The sequence below is a fragment of the Lissotriton helveticus genome, chromosome 3_1 (genome assembly GCF_964261635.1).
Source record: "Lissotriton helveticus chromosome 3_1, aLisHel1.1, whole genome shotgun sequence".
Classification (NCBI taxonomy): domain Eukaryota; kingdom Metazoa; phylum Chordata; class Amphibia; order Caudata; family Salamandridae; genus Lissotriton; species Lissotriton helveticus.
The window spans coordinates 813,161,771-813,179,345 of record NC_136061.1 but is presented as its reverse complement, the minus strand read 5'-3'; the positions used below and the strand labels follow the sequence as shown (position 1 = coordinate 813,179,345).

The window sequence follows — 17,575 nt, the reverse complement described above, 5'->3', positions numbered from 1 at the left end:
GTGAGTGCAGAGTGCAGATTGTGAGTGCAGATTGTGAGTGCAGATTGTGAGTGCAGATTGTGAGTGCAGATTCAGAGTGCAGATTCAGAGTGCAGATTCAGAGTGCAGATTCAGAGTGCAGATTCAGAGTGCAGATTGTGAGTGCAGATTGTGAGTGCAGAGTGCAGATTCAGAGTGCAGATTCAGAGTGCAGATTCAGAGTGCAGAGTCAGAGTGCAGATTCAGAGTGCAGATTCAGAGTGCAGATTGTGAATGCAGAGTGTAGATTCAGAGTGCAGATTCAGAGTGCAGATTCAGAGTGCAGATTGTGAGTGCAGATTGTGAGTGTAGATTGTGAGTGCAGATTGTGAGTGCAGATTGTGAGTGCAGATTCAGAGTGCAGATTGTGAGTGCAGATTGTGAGTGCAGATTGTGAGTGCAGATTCAGAGTGCAGATTCAGAGTGCAGATTCAGAGTGCAGATTGTGAGTGCAGATTGTGAGTGCAGATTGTGAGTGCAGATTGAGAGTGCAGAGTGTGAGTGCAGAGTGTGAGTGCAGAGTGTGAGTGCAGAGTGTGAGTGCAGATTCAGAGTGCAGATTCAGAGTGCAGATTCAGAGTGCAGATTGTGAGTGCAGATTGTGAGTGCAGATTGTGAGTGCAGAGTGTGAGTGCAGATTGTGAGTGCAGAGTGCAGATTGAGAGTGCAGATTGAGAGTGCAGATTGAGAGTGCAGATTGAGAGTGCAGATTGTGAGTGCAGATTGTGAGTGTAGATTGTGAGTGCAGATTGTGAGTGCAGATTGTGAGTGCAGATTGTGAGTGCAGATTCAGAGTGCAGATTGTGAGTGCAGATTGCGAGTGCAGATTGTGAGTGCAGATTCAGAGTGCAGATTCAGAGTGCAGATTCAGAGTGCAGATTGTGAGTGCAGATTGTGAGTGCAGATTGTGAGTGCAGATTGAGAGTGCAGAGTGCAGATTCAGAGTGCAGATTCAGAGTGCAGATTCAGAGTGCAGATTCAGAGTGCAGATTGTGAATGCAGAGTGTAGATTCAGAGTGCAGATTCAGAGTGCAGATTCAGAGTGCAGATTGTGAGTGCAGATTGTGAGTGTAGATTGTGAGTGCAGATTGTGAGTGCAGATTGTGAGTGCAGATTGTGAGTGCAGATTCAGAGTGCAGATTGTGAGTGCAGATTGTGAGTGCAGATTGTGAGTGCAGATTCAGAGTGCAGATTCAGAGTGCAGATTCAGAGTGCAGATTGTGAGTGCAGATTGTGAGTGCAGATTGTGAGTGCAGATTGAGAGTGCAGAGTGCAGATTCAGAGTGCAGATTCAGAGTGCAGATTCAGAGTGCAGATTCAGAGTGCAGATTGTGAGTGCAGATTCAGAGTGCAGATTGTGAGTGCAGATTGTGAGTGCAGATTGTGAGTGCAGATTCAGAGTGCAGATTCACAGTGCAGATTCAGAGTGCAGATTCAGAGTGCAGATTGTAAGTGCAGATTGTGAGTGCAGATTGTAAGTGCAGATTGTGAGTGCAGATTGTGAGTGCAGATTCAGAGTGCAGATTCAGAGTGCAGATTCAGAGTGCAGATTCAGAGTGCAGATTCAGAGTGCAGATTGTGAGTGCAGATTGTGAGTGCAGATTGTGAGTGCAGAGTGCAGATTCAGATTCAGAGTGCAGATTCAGAGTGCAGATTGTGAGTGCAGATTGTGAGTGCAGATTGTGAGTGCAGAGTGCAGATTCAGAGTGCAGATTCAGAGTGCAGATTCAGAGTGCAGATTCAGAGTGCAGATTGTGAGTGCAGAGTGCAGATTCAGAGTGCAGATTCAGAGTGCAGATTGTGAGTGCAGATTGTGAGTGCAGAGTGCAGATTCAGAGTGCAGATTCAGAGTGCAGATTCAGAGTGCAGATTCAGAGTGCAGATTGTGAGTGCAGATTGTGAGTGCAGATTGTGAGTGCAGATTGAAAGTGCAGATTGTGAGTGCAGATTGTGAGTGCAGAGTGCAGATTCAGAGTGCAGATTCAGAGTGCAGATTCAGAGTGCAGATTGTGAGTGCAGAGTGCAGATTCAGAGTGCAGATTCAGAGTGCAGATTCAGAGTGCAGATTGAGAGTGCAGACTGAGAGTGCAGACTGTGAGTGCAGATTGTGAGTGCAGATTCAGAGTGCAGATTCAGAGTGCAGAGTGCAGATTCAGAGTGCAGATTCAGAGTGCAGATTCAGAGTGCAGATTCAGAGTGCAGATTGTGAGTGCAGATTGTGAGTGCAGAGTGCAGATTCAGAGTGCAGATTCAGAGTGCAGATTGTGAGTGCAGATTGTGAGTGCAGATTCAGAGTGCAGATTCAGAGTGCAGATTCAGAGTGCAGATTCAGAGTGCAGATTGTGAGTGCAGACCGAGTGCAGACTGAGAGTGCAGACTGAGAGTGCAGACTGAGAGTGCAGATTGTGAGTGCAGATTGTGAGTGCAGATTGTGAGTGCAGAGTGCAGATTCAGAGTGCAGATTCAGAGTGCAGATTCAGAGTGCAGATTCAGAATGCAGATTGTGAGTGCAGATTGTGAGTGCAGATTGTGAGTGCAGAGTGCAGATTCAGAGTGCAGATTCAGAGTGCAGATTGTGAGTGCAGATTGTGAGTGCAGATTGTGAGTGCAGAGTGTGAGTGTGAGTGCAGATTGTGAGTGCAGAGTGCAGATTCAGAGTGCAGATTCAAAGTGCAGATTCAGAGTGCAGATTCAGAATGCAGATTCAGAGTGCAGAGTGTGAGTGCAGATTGTGAGTGCAGATTGTGAGTGCAGATTGTGAGTGCAGATTGTAAGTGCATATTGTGAGTGCAGATTGTGAGTGCAGAGTGCCGATTCAGAGTGCAGATTCAGAGTGCAGATTCAGAGTGCAGATTGTGAGTGCAGAGTGTGAGTGCAGAGTGTGAGTGCAGAGTGTGAGTGCAGAGTGTGAGTGCAGATTGTGAATGCAGATTGTGAGTGCAGATTGTGAGTGCAGAGTGCAGATTCAGAGTGCAGATTCAGAGTGCAGATTCAGAGTGCAGATTGTGAGTGCAGATTGTGAGTGCAGATTGTGAGTGCAGATTGTGAGTGCAGAGTGTGAGTGTGAGTGCAGATTGTGAGTGCAGAGTGCAGATTCGGAGTGCAGATTCAAAGTGCAGATTCAGAGTGCAGATTCAGAGTGCAGATTCAGAGTGCAGAGTGTGAGTGCAGATTGTGAGTGCAGATTGTGAGTGCAGATTGTGAGTGCAGATTGTAAGTGCAGATTGTGAGTGCAGATTGTGAGTGCAGAGTGCAGATTCAGAGTGCAGATTCAGAGTGCAGATTCAGAGTGCAGATTGTGAGTGCAGAGTGTGAGTGCAGAGTGTGAGTGCAGAGTGTGAGTGCAGAGTGTGAGTGCAGAGTGTGAGTGCAGAGTGTGAGTGCAGAGTGTGAGTGCAGATTGTGAGTGCAGAGTGTGAGTGCAGATTCAGAGTGCAGATTCAGAGTGCAGATTCAGAGTGCAGATTGTGAGTGCAGAGTGTGAGTGCAGAGTGTGAGTGCAGAGTGTGAGTGCAGAGTGTGAGTGCAGATTGTGAGTGCAGATTGTGAGTGCAGATTGTGAGTGCAGAGTGTGAGTGCAGATTGTGAGTGCAGAGTGCAGATTGAGAGTGCAGATTGAGAGTGCAGATTGAGAGTGCAGATTTAGAGTGCAGATTGAGAGTGCAGATTGAGAGTGCAGATTGTGAGTGCAGATTGTGAGTGCAGATTGTAAGTGCAGATTTTGAGTGCAGATTGTGAGTGCAGATTCAGAGTGCAGATTCAGAGTGCAGATTCAGAGTGCAGATTCAGAGTGCAGATTCAGATTCAGAGTGCAGATTCAGAGTGCAGCGTGCAGATTCAGAGTGCAGAGTGTGAGTGCAGCATGCAGATTCAGAGTGCAGAGTGTGAGTGCAGCGTGCAGATTCAAGATTCAGAGTGCAGAGTGCAGATGCAGAGTGCAGATGCAGAGTGCAGTTAAAATGTTGCTAGGCTAGGGCTTTAAAGACACCCCAAACGTGGAAAAGACTGCTGTTTTTCTCTGGTTTTGTCCAATCTTGTCCAGACGGTCACGCCTAGTATTTTTTTGCAACTATCTTTTCTCCTAAAACATTAATATGCAGGATTGCTGAGGGGTCTCCCCTGTCAGTCCTCGTGGTTGTTTTTTGTGAAGCCCCTGCAAGAAATGGCCATAAAACAATTGGCTGTTTCAGTTGTCTAGAAACACCACAGATTCTGCTTGACCTGGGCATGCTCCATGACTTGCAAGTGGAACTTCACAGACAACTACATAAAAAAAAAGCATTTGCAATGCAATAGGTCTCGCATTTGCGAGAGTTTAACCTATTGGCATTGTAAATGACAATGCCTTTTATTTATGTTTTAAAAACCAACACATAAATAAAAGACATTGCCATTTACAATGCCAATAGCTCAAACTCTAACAACTGCGAGACCTATTGCATTGTAAATGCTTGTTCTTTGTAGTGAAAATATGTGAATGATCAACTGTAAAACAAAGAATGTTTGCCTAAAGCGTAATATTTTGTATAAAAAGAGAAGGCTGGCTTTGTAAGTTTGAGCAGTCTCCTGAAAATATACACTGTGTTGTACTTCTAAGATGCCTGTTACTTGGTTGCAGCCAATAAACTCGATCTTTGACTTCACCTAGAAGACTCTGAGTTTCTGTAGTCTGAAACAGGAAGGACCCGAAGTCACAGGGTGTGTCCCTGGCACCGCTGGGTTCCGAAAAACCCAGTACTTCAGTTGGCGCCCGACGTGGGGCGATTTCAGCGGTACCGGTCCAAGCCAGAGGTTCGTGAGGAGCTTTGTGTGAAAATTCTGGAGGAAGGCCGCCACTTCATCGACCCCTGCATGTCGACGTGGTCCGAAAGTCTTTGCTGCGAGGTTCCCCGCTTCCCGACGGCTACGAAGGACTGCTGCCCTGACTATCGCCCTGTTTTGGACCCTTGATGATTGGTAGAGCGAAACGATAGACGAGTCTTCTAGTGATGTCATCAATACCTCAGTTAAGTATAAGTGGAGCGTCTCCCAGTCCTTAGTTTGGTTCTTAGTTTGGGTATCCCCTTGGGATCTTTGATTTGGAACTTGCAAGTACCAAAGCCGAGGGACTTGTGTATTCACGAGACTATCGTAATCGATAATCCTTTGAAGTTTGAAGCTAGACTAGAGAGCGAAGATGCCTGGTCTTAGCAGACTTGGAAATTTGTTTTGTCTTGGTTGTAATAGGGATTCCCGATTGGAGGACTCGTGTCCGGTTCCTCCGATTGGAACTCCAACATATGAACTATATGTGAAGCATGGAGTGGGCCCCATCACATATAATGAAGTATGGATCCGATACACCAGAAAAGATGGTGTCTTAAAATGGCCCCAATATGGTAGTTTTGACACAGAGATACTAGATAATCTAGAAGTTAGACTTTTTAAGAAGAAAGTCGGGCCGGCGATGTTTGACTCTTTCCGCCTATGGCGAAAGGAAGCCAAACAGAAAGAAATTAAATTAGCTAAAAAGAATAAAAGAGAAAAGGGTATTTCGATAATGCAAGCCGCTATGCAATATAAGGATGATGAGGAAGCGCAAGCGAGTGAACAGTTGCACAGGCAACGTAAAATGGCGATCGATAAATGCTATCCAGTTTTGCCACCTCTTCAGCAAGATGCAGCAAAAGAACTTGAGAAAGATCCGTTAATGTCTCACTTATTAAGTTCGCCACCCCCTATGCGCAGAGTGCTACTGCACCTCCGCAACCTTTAGTTGTGCAACCTCCGGTTGTTGTGCCCCAGGTTCTTCCACAACCGCCAGCTCCTCTTCAGCTGGCTCCTACTGCTACGGCTCAGCCTCCTCAAGGGCCGCTGACTTTGCTACCTGCTCCCCCTGTACTTCTTACGACTTTGCCTACTGCATCGACTGCCTCTTCTGATATTCCTACTGTTACTGCCTCTGCGTCTGCATCTGAATCTGCCTTGCCTCACTCTGCTTTTACTCCTGTTCTTTCGTCAACTTCTCCGTCTGTTCGACAGAGAATGACTAACACTGTTGCTAGTCTTCTGTATCCTCTTTTTGGGGCAACAAGTATGACCCCTGTTTCAACGAGCAAACAATTGCGTAGTCAACTGCCCGACTCTAGAGAGCGGGAATCATTGAATTATTTGGCACACAGATGGGTTACAGACCCTACGAAATATGAGCTAGATTCTGTTATGGATGTCTTCCATCAGTGGGAAGAGCCGAAGCGAAGATACGTTTTCGAGAAAATGTGTACTTTTCTTTGTGAGGATTTAGAGGAAAATGATTTGGAGCCCAATCCGCCCGAGTTATGTCGCCTACGGTTCGAGTTTGCAAAAGGCACAATTGTGGGTTCCGATGTTGAAAAAGCAGTTGCGACATTATTGTCGTTTAGGAGTGAGGGTGTTTCCCGGTCATTATTTGAACATGATTCCCCCGTTAAAAGGAAAGCGAGACAATATCCCATGAGAGAGGTTCCTCCAGTATGGAAGGAAGAAGTAGCGGCTGGTCTGAATAATGTTCCCCCAGCTGTTCCAGCACACTTTCAGCGTGTTTGGGTACATGTTGCATGGAAGCGAGCTGAAGTCTTGGCCCTTAAACAGACATTGCCTGATCCCCGTAAAAATCCTGCAGGATATTACAAGGAATTGTCACAGACTGCAGGCTCTTGTATTATGAATCTAGCTGATATAGACATGTTGTTTAGAAATGTTGTTCCACAGCCTTTATGGGGAAAGATTCGTCATGCGGATCATGATCAGGAGTTAGGTGATACATGGGTTAATATTGCTGCTGCTGATGGCAGACAAGTTGGTGGTGCTAAACCCGAACCTTTAGTGGCAGACCTCCCTGGTAGGATAATTACTTACATGAAGACTTTGATGCCTGCGATGCGGGTGAATTGGGACAAATTGTCTGCGTGTAAGCAAAAGAAAGATGAGACCGTGTCTGATTTCTTCACCAGGTTCGAAGAAACGTTTATCGACCAAAGTGGTCAAGATATGAGTACAGAAGGTGGTCAACGGTTGTTCGTTGACAAGTTCGTGCATAATTTGCTTCCCGAGTTGTGTAAGAAATTAAAAGATTCAGAAAGTTTGTGGGCCGTTTCCTCTTCAGCACAGATATTGGCTACTGCGCAGTATTACGAAAATCGAGATAAAGATGAGAAAGATAGAGCAGACAAGAAAACGAAAGAGTTAAAAACGAAGGTCCTATTACAGCAGGCGTACCCGCCTCGTGGTGGTCAGAGTAACTATCAGCAGCCTCAGCAGTTTCAGAGAAACATGCAAAGGACCGAATATCCTCAACAACGCTTTCCTGTAGGCCCTAATCAGTGTGCATATTGTAAAGAGGAGGGCCATTTTAAAAGTAGTTGCCCTGCTTTAATTACAGCGTATGAATGGTGTTTCTAGTGCACAAGGTCGAGGTACTCCACAAGCGCCTAGAGGTAGAGGACGTGGAAATTTCCTACAGAACGGGCGATCTTTTCCGCCACAGAACTCAATGAATAGTTTTGATCAGCAGAATAACGCGTCTGGTAGGACGCCTCAGTACTATGCTGATGACTACTATGCAGAAGATGAGAATATGGAAGGTAATGGTTGCTAGGACAGCCATAGACAAAGAGAGGGAGTTGTTTCAGTTCCAGTAGATCAGAGTGGACCTTATGTTGAGGTGATTACATCAGGTGTGTCAGAGCCTTTTCTGTTGGATACTGGTGCTACAAAGAGTTCCATTATACACTCTAAACTCCCTGGCGCACCTTTGTCTGGCAAAATGAATGTTTCAGTAGGTTTTTCTGGCGCCCCGGTTAGGAACCCGATTTCTAGTCCTATGTCCCTTTCTGTTGGACCTTGTGAATTAGAAGCACCCCTTATTCTGACAACAGGTTGTGGTGAAAATTTGTTAGGATTGGATCTGTTGAAAAGATTGTATGCGACATTGTATTGTTCTCCTTCAGGAGTGCAACTTACACTAGGTAAGAAAGTGGTCTCCCCAATGTATTTGTCAAAGGATAAAACTCCGACAGAGTTGTCGCTTCTTCCTGATATTCTTTGGGCTACTGGTCCTAATGATGTGGGTCTTTTGGAAATACCGCCATATGTTGTGACATTTAAAGCCAATGTTAAAATGCCACGAATTCCCCAATATAAAATCTCTAGTGAAGGTGAAAAAGTGTTGCTAGCGATCATTTATGATTTAATTGAAAAAGATGTAATTGTAGAGACAAGAGGCAACGTTTGCAATAGTCTTGTTTTGCCTGTTTTGAAACGTACTGACCCTTCTCAGCCACCCGTTTACAGATTTGTGATTGATCTTAGAGAAGTGAACAAAATCGTTGTGCCACAATATCCAGTAGTCCCTGATATCACTGCCCTATTGACTATGATTCCGGCTTCCGCGACTTGGTTCTCGGTGATTGACTTGAAGAATGTGTTCTTCAGCATCCCGATTGCCGAGGAGAGTAGGGATATTTTAGGCTTCAGTTTAGGAGGTCGAAGCTTCCGCTTCAAACGCGCTCCCCAGGGCTACTGTGAAATTCCATCAATATATAGTCAAGCTTTAAAAACACAGCTTGATACGATTGTTTTACCTGATGGCGATACACTTATTCAGTATGTTGATGATTTGCTTGTTGCTGCAGATACTGAGAAAATCTGTAAAGAAGCCACGTTGTCGTTGTTGCGTCATTTGTCTGATTTACATCACAAAGTGTCTCTTTCCAAATTGCAATATTGTCGACAAGAAATGACCTACTTAGGTCACCTCTTATCGACAATATTGCAATTTGGAAAGAGACACTTTGTGTCTCTTTCCAAATTGCAATATTGTCGACAAGAAGTGACCTACTTAGGTCATCTCTTATCGAAGGAGGGAAGGAAACTGACCCCAGAAAGAATTCAGGCAATAGCGAAATTGAGTGTGCCTAGGACACAGAGAGAAGTGCGTGCTTTCTTGGGCATTACATCTTACTGCAGACAATGGATACCGAATTTTTCTTTGTTGGCCAAACCTTTGGTGGCATTAACTTGTAAAGATACACCGAATCCCCTCCCATGGACTGAAGAGTGTCAGAAAAGTTTTTCCGAATTACGCAATGCATTATGTTTGGCTCCTGTGTTGGGTACCCCCGACTACAGTAAGCCCTTTACATTGTATGTCCATGAGAAAGAAGGTTGCGCATTGTCAGTGTTGACACAGTTGTTCGGAAACAAGCAGCGTCCATGCGCGTATTTTTCGTCAACTTTGGACCCGGTAGCTAAAGCATTGCCAAGTTGCTTAAGAGCCACGGTGGCAGCAGCTGTTTCTATTCGGCAGTCTGATGGTTTAGTGATAAATAATACATTAATTGTGATGGTTCCACATGCAGTAGACATGTTGTTAAACAGGACCAAGACACAGCACTTAACTAGTGCTCGGTTGTCAGGTTACGAGTTGACACTTTTAGCGAGTCATGTGCACATAAAAAGATGCAACACATTGAATCCAGCTACATTGTTGCCGATTGTAGCAGAGACAGATGCTTCTGAACAGCATGATTGTTTTCTCAGAACAGAAGAAGAAACGAAAGGGAGAGTAGATCTTCAGGACACTCCTCTTGTGAAGTGTGATGGTACCTTATGGGTGGATGGTTCATGCTTCAAGCTTCCGACTGGTGATATGACTGCGGCATATGCTGTTACGACTTTGCACACGATTGTTGAAGCTGCACGTATCCCACATAATTCAGCTCAAGCAGCAGAGTTGATTGCACTTACAAGAGCGTGTGTGTTATCGAAAGGAATGAAAGTGACCATATATACTGACAGCCAGTATGCATTCGGTGTGGCCCATAGTTTTGGACGATTGTGGAAGGAACGTGGGTTCCTGACTTCGCATGGAGCTAAGATACAGCATGGTCAGTTGGTAAAAGAGCTTCTCGAGTCACTTACGTTGCCCCTGCAAGTTGCGATTGTTAAATGCAGTGCACACAAGAAGGTGACTGATGATGTTGGTCGTGGAAATGCATTTGCTGATGAAGTCGCAAAAGAAACAGCAAGAAATGTGATGAGCCGAATGTATGTTGCAGGCCCTGCAAGATGGTTTGGTGACGTTGGAATGTGTGAAGACACGATAGAGAGTGTGAAGTCTATTCAAGCTGAAGCTACAGAGAAAGAATTGAGTGTGTGGAGAGAAAGTACGGGTAAATTGGATGCAAATGGTTGTTGGGTTGAATTATCAGAGCATCAGCGATGGTTGTTACCCGATGCGTATGTGCTTGCAGTAGTTACAATGGCCCATGGAATGGCTCACATCAGTGTGAAAGGGATTTGTAAGTTGTTGGCTCCAGTATGGCAAAATGCTGGAATTCCCAAGTGTGCAGAGAATGTGGTCAAGAATTGTATGGTGTGTCTGAAATACAATCCTGGTAGGGGAACCCCAACTCCAGCTGGTCATTTTGCGCCTCCAACGTATCCGTTCGAGGTTTTGCAGCTAGATTTCATCCACATGGAAAGGTGCAACAATTTGAAATACGTACTCGTTGTTGTTTGTGCCTTTTCAAGATGGGTAGAGGCATATCCCCTGAAGGACAACACTGCCTTGTCCACAGCTAAAGCCCTTGTTAAAGAGTTCTTCCCTAGGTTTGGAATGCCGAGAATGGTCTGGAGTGACAATGGGAGCGAATTTGTGGGTCAAGTGATGAAGAAAGTATGTGAAGGGCTAGGTATCCAGCAAAAATTCCACGCTTCAAATCACCCCCAATCAGCTGGACTAGTAGAGTGCTACAATGGCACATTAAAACTAAAATTGGCCAAAATCCAAGCGAGCTCTGGCCTTAAATGGCCTGACGCTCTGCCTTTGGCACTCCTATCAACCAGAATGACTGTGCATTCGCGAGTGGGACTTAGTCCCTATGAGATTGTGTTCGGCCGTCCGGCCAACATATGGGGAGTGCCAAGGCCGACAAAATTCAGTGAGATCGAACCCCCTGTACTGCTTGACTATTTGTACGAATTGACGGCTAAATTGCGTGTTTTACACCAACGGGTTCACGATACTCTGCCTCAGGTCTCTGAAGCTCCAGGACATCATATCGATCCTGGATCCTGGGTGCTGGTCAAGAATTTCCAGCGAACAAAGAATGACCAGCCCCGTTGGACCGGCCCTCACCTAGTCCTGCTGTCAACGAGATCCGCCGTGCGAGTGGAAGGGAAAAAGAACTGGATCCACGGCGTACATTGTAAGAGGGTCCCTTTGCCTCTGCCGTACGACCGGTGGGTCCAGGAGGGTGTTGCTGACTCTGAGACTGAGACTGTGCCTCGTTTTCTACCTTTCAGTGATGCACGCATAAAAGGAACAATTTCTGAACAAGAAAGTGACAAACTTTTGCAAAGAGCTGTGCCACCGTCAATTCAATTGCACACTGCAGAGCCTGAACTGCTGTTTCAAGACCAGACAGTACCTGGAAAAAGACGCTATAACCTGAGGCCGAGAGCTATGAACTAATACATTTTTCTTTCCTTTGATATTTTTGGAAGTGCAGCTCTCTCATCTGAGAAACTTTTTTATTTTTGTTTTTCGAACCACCATCCGGGTTCAGCTGTAGGGTCGCGGTTGCCCAATTCTTTGGAGTGCAGCTGAAGATGTTAGGTCGACAGTTCTGGTTGGTCTAAGGGAGTTGCCCTGGACTGACAGAAGCAGTCCTTAGCATAGAACACCCTACCATCGCGAGCAGCATTTAGAGAGGATGGAGTTTTTCGAGATGGAGAGACCTGCCATAGAGATAAACTTTAAAGCTAAAATCTGTAGAATGATGACCAAGAAACGTTTTTTGATATTATGCACTGTCATGTTGGTTCAGTGTAATGGTGTTTTTAATAGGATATGTTTTATTCTCTTTTCGAATGACATTTGCACCCACTACACTGCCCATGCCTCCTCCTACTGTTGCCACGCATTCTTTCCACCCCTTTCCTGGGCATGAGTCCGTTAGGAGATTAGAGTTTATTTATAACTCCTTCGTTCAGCTTTTGCACCAACACCAATTAGTAATGAACACGACTAACTGTTGGGTGTGTGGTCTTATGCCTCACACAACGGATAAAGGTATCCCTTATCTGGTCCTGCCTTTCAGCCATAATGGTTCTGTGTGGGCATACAGAACAATGTTCATCTACACACATGAAGTCTACCCCCTACGTTCTGGAAAAGACAATCCAAAGAATAGTGCTCTAGTTAAGGGTATAGTAGATATGATTAGGGAAGATACTTCCTATGAGACTATCCCAAGAGATGAGACACTAGCATACATTGGATGGAACGTGACCGGATATGGAGTTACTCTGGGTGAGAAACAGCGAGCTAAGAGATCCTCCCCGATTTGGATTGTACCCCATCAGGGTCACCTATGTCTGCAAGGTAATGGCAAGAATCCCAGAGCTCAGTTATGGAAATGCATCTGCACTGAGACATATGTTTTTGCGTCCCAGACTTCCCCTTCGTTCTTAGCAGCTAAGGGTACCTATTTCATCTGCCATGATAGAGCCTATACATGGTTGCCCCCTGACTTTTTGGGCACATGTTTTGTTTCGTTCCTGTTGCCTCCCACCTACACAGCTGCGGCAGATTACCACAAGACAAGGATAGTCAGAGGTGTCTTCAGTAAAGAAGACACTGCAGGACAAGAATTTGGAGACTTCTTTAGGGGTTTTCTGCCGTTCTGGGGACCAATGGTTAACAGCAGGAACATAAGGCAATTGATGAGGGTGGTTGAATCCACCGTAGATGAAACTGCCGGTGCCCTTAGTAACTTGACTGCTGAGCTCCAGTCGGATCGACTTATGACCCTTCAGAACAGGGTCGCGTTAGACGTCATACTTGCAGACCGAGGTGGGGTATGTAAAGTGATCCAATCGAGTTGCTGCGTTTTCATTCCAGATAACGCTCCAACAGTGTACCAGGCCATTTCCAAACTGCATAAGATCTCTGAATCTATTCATGTGGATAAAGGAGATTCGTCGTTGATGGGATGGGTCTGGGAACTGATATCCGCCTGGGGATGGAAGATTCTGATGGTCATTGGGATGATCTTAGCCATTCTTTTCCTGTTCTGTCTATACATACAGTGTGCTCCTGCTATATGAGGCCTTTGTGCTACATCGTGTGTAAGGAAACCTGTATCGAGGGACGAGCTAAGTAATAGGATGATGCTACAGCAACATCTCAATGATTTTAGGAATGCAGACCTGGACTCAGATTAGCATGAGTATAGGTTATTGCCTATGTAAGGGCAAAAGGAGGGTCTGTGGTACTGAAAATTTTGGACCTGTGTCTTTTACATCGTCGTATCATGACGATTTTGGTATCAGCAGACCGAGAATGACGAGTACACTACATACTCCAATTTTCGTCATATTTGGGCGGCGAAGTCACCATTAAATCAGGGACTCCGTCCTGAACCCTCGGGTTCCATTTTGTATACGCCATCCATTTTGTGGTTGCCCTCACATAGGCCATTGACTAAGGCCAGAAACGAGTCTGAAGGACACGTTTACCTTTGCTGACTCCTGCACGACCTGGGCAAGCTGACTCCACTGCCCAAGGCAAAACCTGTTCTGTCAGTTCCTCTCCCAGTGGCCGATCGAGATAGTATCAAAGCACAACATGCCATAAACCCTTCATCGCACACAAACCCTACCTAATCTTACACACACCTGCCTCTGTTTCTTTCTTTATGACTTGCTTTACGAGGAGGAGGCGCCCGTTTTTATTGGGGTTTTGTCGATATCTGATGAAAATACTGGGCCTTGCCGGGTAATTGATTGTGGGCTGAACAAACTGAAATATGGGCTTGTCATCATGACTCTGCTTTTTCTTTGTAGTGAAAATATGTGAATGATCAACTGTAAAACAAAGAATGTTTGCCTAAAGCGTAATATTTTGTATAAAAAGAGAAGGCTGGCTTTGTAAGTTTGAGCAGTCTCCTGAGAATATACACCGTGTTGTACTTCTAGGACGCCTGTTACTTGGTTGCAGCCAATAAACTCGATCTTTGACTTCACCTAGAAGACTCTGAGTTTCTGTAGTCTGAAACAGGAAGGACACGAAGTCATAGGGTGTGTCCCTGGCACCGCTGGGTTCCGAAAAACCCAGTACTTCACTGAGTAGATCTGCAGTCCGATTGTCTACTCATGGAAGATGTTGTGCAAGGAGGTATATGTTTTGAGGAATAGCCCACCTCCAAATGCTTCGAGCTAGGTGTGAAAGTTGTAGAGAGTGTGTCCCTCCCTGTTTTTGTATGTAGTACATTGCTGTCATGTTGTCTGTACGAACTAGGACAGTTTTGCCTACTAGATGTGTCTGAAAGGCTTTCAGTGCTAGAAAAATTGAAAGCAGCTCTAGATGGTTTATGTGGAGCTGGTTTTGTTTTAGAGTCCACGTGCCCTGAATGGTATGTGTGTGAAGATGAGCTCCCCAACCAGTGAGGGATGCATCTGCTGTTAGCACTATTTGTGGAATCGGATCGGTGAATGGCCGCCCCTTGGAAAGGTTTTGTGTATTCAACCACTGCAGATGGGTGCAGCCGTCCACCAACACCAGATTGTTTAAGTGACCTTGAGCCTGGTTCCATTGACATGCTAAGCATTCCTGTAGGGGACCCATTTGGAGTCTTGCGTAAGGAACAATTAGAATGCAGGATGCCATCATCCTGATCAACTGCATAAACACTCGAGATGGTAGTGAGTATTGCGGTTGAAATTGTGATATTAGTGATTGCATGTTGCGTATTCTGACTGGGTTGGGGTACGCTAGAGCCTTGCAGGTGTCTATTGTAGCTCCTAGATACGCTTGCGGTGAATTTAATGGTGTGATGTTTGGAATAGGAGGAGGAGATGGCGGTATATTAAGGGGAGAAGGGTTGCTACCCATGTTTCTTTTTTGCTTAAGAGGTATAGGGACCTCTTGTGGGAGGTCTAACTTCCATTTCTTAGGAAGAGTATCCATAAGGTGCAAAGTATTGGGATCAATACTGAGGTTTTTTTCTGTTTTGGATCCAGAGGTGGTCCTTCAGATGGACGATTGAAGCTGTTTGGAAGGAGTCTCTGTTACTTCGGAGTGGATTTCGGCATCGAAGATTTTTGTTCAGAGTCTTTGGGTGCCGAGTGTTTGGAATCTAGTTTAAGCAGGTTTATGCTGTGTAGCCTTAGGAGTTGTTTCTTTGGGCTCCGAACTTTTCGGTGCAGAGGTTGTCAGCTCCGAGCTTTAAGGTGTGGAGCATTTCAGCTCAGAGAATTTCGGTTTGGATGACTTCGGTTTCGGCTCTTTTGGTTTGGAGGTTTTTGGATCCAAGGCTTTCGGTGTCTAAGATGTCCTCGGTACTGACGACGTGGGAGGAGTCCCATGATTGTCCTTATGTTTTGGTGCCGAAGGTGTTGGTTTGGCACCGGATTGGGATCGGCTCGAGCCCAAGTCAGAAGGCTTGTGCTTGTGTTTCATAGCCGGGCCAGAGGGTGAGCATCTGAAATCTTTTCCCGGTGTTGACCGGAGCCCGAGGGCGAGGGTGAAACTGGAGCCTTTCGGTTAGCCTGAGTGGGCACATGAGGGTCTGTACTCATGGTCCATTGAGCAGGAGTGACGCTCAGTTCTTTTTCCACGCCAGAGTCGGCTTCAGACATGGAGACCAGTTCTTCTACTTCTTCTGCGGCAGGACTGTGTTGTGGTTCATCACCGAAGATGTCTGGAATGGAGCCACTGCCGCTTTGCATCTCGTGGCGTCGAGCCTGACGATCACGGATGGTCTTCTTCGGTCGGAATGATCGACATTCTTCAGAGGATGATTCTTTGTATTCCGGGGATAGGCACAGGTGGCAGACCTCGTGCAATCTAAGGTTGGGGTCGATGCCCATGCGCACTATCACCGAAAGGAGGAGTCACCTACCTTGTGACTACAAAGACTTCTTCAAAGAAAAACAAAGTGCAAACATCCAAGCCCAACACAAGAAGGCGATCTATGCTAATGCATATGATCTAGAGCTCATATGCTCATATGCCTCGAACATTATGTTTTTGATGCAATACCTAAATACTTGAGAAGGGTGTAATAGGGAGCAGGTACTCCGACAAACTGAATCAAGGTACATTATCAATTTAGACTCCAAGTCACCCAATGGGTTGGATCTTGAAGATGAGTTGTATACAATTTTGTAATTTAGGTTGTGCTATGAATCCCTTATTCTTTAATTTCATATGGTGCAATAAGGACCAGATTTGGATAGGTGATGATGTGTGTGTTTTTTATATTAAGATTTGTTTTGTAGATTGGGGAGTTATGTGTTACGATTTGAATAAGTATGATGAAAACAAAGAGACATTTGTGATGTTGAGCAGTTTTGCAAGGATAGTCAATATTAACAACACAAGTGCCCACCTAGGGTCAATTTTGTTTGACGTGTGAAGGGGGAGTATATGTGCAATGAGCAGTTGGCAGAACAGGCCTATAAATGATGATTCAAGTATATTTATTTGATTTATGTGGTCCTAAATAGGCATGCAGTGTGCTTGCCATTTCACAATGGACAAGTATTAACTGTCTGTGATGATAGGAATGATGAAGGGTGTAGGCCCACTTGGGCGCATTTCTGTGAAAGCATATAATAGGAATGATTGGTAGCACTCAAAAACTCATGAAGTTGTATGTTTAAAGGCGCAAATGATTCTTACCAACTCAAAATTGGAAAAATAGTACATAGAGAAAATATGAATAATTAATGTTGGACTTCATCCATTTGATATGTTGAAAGTGGCACTTTATTCATATATTCTGTTGTATGTACTTTACTAAGCACTATAGTCACCTTACAATCATGAGAAATTAATATTTGTGTTGAATGAATTGTGTTTTAAAATTTCTTTTAATATTTCTTTTGCGTTTGTGACATAATTGAAAAACATGCAATCTTTCTACTATTGCGGTTGGTGACATGGTGTTACTATTGAAAGTACAAAGGTGCCACAGGGTTTTAGCCGAAATGCGGTGTCTATGCCTTGTCCACGTAGATTATTTGAGAGACGGGAGGAGGTGCATATATACATACTGTTCTATGTAATTTCAGTTCCAGTCCTTTCAAGTCTAAGGGTGGGTGGCCAAGAATCTGCCTTCAAGTCTGGAGCCAAAGCTACAATTGAGGCTTGAGGCTTGGAGTAGAACTCCAGGGACAAATATGGTTTCGGCACTGGCTCCATCTCTTAATACCGGTGCCGACCATGGCTGGATGGCAGTGGTGCCCTGGAGGCCTCATAAGCAACCTGGGAGCTAGAGGATTGAACCTCTGTGTTATGAGTTATGGGAACATCCATACTCACTGCGATCTTCTGAGGGTGCTGGGCTGTCGGAGGCTCTTCGGACTTCACATCTGCCTCAGAACTGAGGAATTCAGGTGAAAAGGCTGCCTCCATTGTGATGCCTGGAGCATCCACCTCTTTAACATCCAACGCCTCCTGTTCTCCAAAGATTTCCAGAGTCTCCACTACTTCCTATCTATGCAATATGGTGGTGAAGGTGATACAATG

General features: G+C 45.2%; 1 protein-coding gene across 1 annotated transcript in view; it reads right to left on the bottom strand.

Moving 5' to 3' along the window:
* The window catches only part of VWCE (von Willebrand factor C and EGF domains), a 584,388-nt gene that overhangs the window by 200,407 nt on the left and 366,406 nt on the right, over positions 1-17,575 (bottom strand). The window lies entirely within an intron of this gene.